Source organism: Dermacentor silvarum, chromosome 3 (assembly GCF_013339745.2).
Source record: "Dermacentor silvarum isolate Dsil-2018 chromosome 3, BIME_Dsil_1.4, whole genome shotgun sequence".
NCBI lineage: Eukaryota > Metazoa > Arthropoda > Arachnida > Ixodida > Ixodidae > Dermacentor > Dermacentor silvarum.
The window spans coordinates 70,676,468-70,678,186 of record NC_051156.1 but is presented as its reverse complement, the minus strand read 5'-3'; positions in this window follow the sequence as shown (position 1 = coordinate 70,678,186).

Sequence of the window (1,719 nt, the reverse complement as noted above, 5' to 3'; positions counted from 1 at the left end):
TTTTCCATTCGAAGGAACTCTCCGTTTTCCATTCGACGGAAAAAAATTTTTACAGACTTTCCGTTTTACGGAAATGCCGTTTTTCATTTACGGAAAAGTGTCCGGCAACGTTTTACCTTCAACTTTCGCCGTAAACTGAAGAATTTTTTTTACAGTGCGGTATATCTTTAAAACATAGGTCTAGCGGTCTAGCTGTATACTCGTTGAGATTCCATGTTTTTTTTTTCAATTGAAGTTTTCGCATGCGCCGTGGTGGCCTAGCGGTTATGTCGTTTCACTACTAAGCCCGAGGGCGTAGGATCGAATCCCAACCACGGTGGGCGCATTTTGATGGGGGTGAAATGCGAAAACGCCCGCAGCATTGGGTGCACGACAAAGAATCATAGGTGGTCAAAATTAATCCGGAGTCCGTCACTGTGACCTGCCTATTAACCAAATCATGGTCTTGGCCCGCAAACCCCAGAATTTGATTTATTAAATTAAATTTCACAATATTTAGCGACTCTTCCGTATAATGTTATGTGCCAAGAATTTAACCATTATAACAGATATTCCATGTTAACACGGAGCTGCCGACTATGGAGCTAAGAGGATAAGAAGCAGGCGGTTGACTTTTCGTCTTAGGAGGCACCGTCCTTCTCTCCTTCCGTGTCAATATGTAATAAATGTCACAGTGGCAAATGCCTACTCTGAAGGAAGCACATACCCACTGGCATGCGCTGCGTGGTGCAAGACGGGAAGCTAAAATATGGCAAATTTAACAAAATCAGAGAATGCATTCAAGATCGCGCCCTTTATACACTAACTTATATATGTGGTGCACAGATATACGTATGAATCGACATCGTATGTACAGGTTTATGTGCTGATTTATTTTTTTAAATATGCAGAACAAGTTTGCGCTCCCAGACACTACATTTTTTCGGTCGCAATTAAACAATCCTACCCGATGCGTTGTCTTAAGTCTCGAGTTAACAGCGCGAAAGGTTTACAGTTACAAGTATATTTTCGGGTAAAGTACAGAAATTGGTATTACTGTTCAGGGCCATAATATTGGAAAGGAATATTTTCAAAAGTGAAATTGCGGGTTAGCTACAAAACCAACATTCAGGTTATTCTTAATGTTGATGACCCTTTCGTTGTCAATAGTTCAGAAAGTTTGGTTAATTTTCTTAATACACAAAATGATGGCTCATGTTCGGCTTTTAGTATTGAAGTTGACTTGTTTTATTCGCTAAAACATAATGACTTAATGTAGAGTGATAAGTCGTCTTTGGTTGACGATAAACGATCAAGCTAAGTTTGTTTCTAAGAATTGGCAACAAACTTAGCTTGATGGAAACGATGGAAAGTAGGAAAGTAGTTTCTTTGACATTCTATTATTTTGTTTGTGGTCTACGTTTCTTCAGTAGAACGTGAATACGTTCGCTGAAGATGCGCTGCTAAGCACGAGGTCACGAGATCGAATCCCGGCCACGCCGGCTACTTTTCGACGAGGGCGAAATGCCAAAGCGCCCGCGTAGAGCGTTTTGGGTGCAGGTTAAAGAACCCCAGGTGGTGAAAATTAATTTTTTGCGTACCCTCCACTACGGTCTACTTCATAATCCTATAGCTTGGTATTGGCACGTCACACTCAGGAATATAATTGATTTTTTTAGGCTCGTAGCTGTAGCGGCATTATGGATTGCAGTAAACAAAACCTGACTGAGTAAACACGCG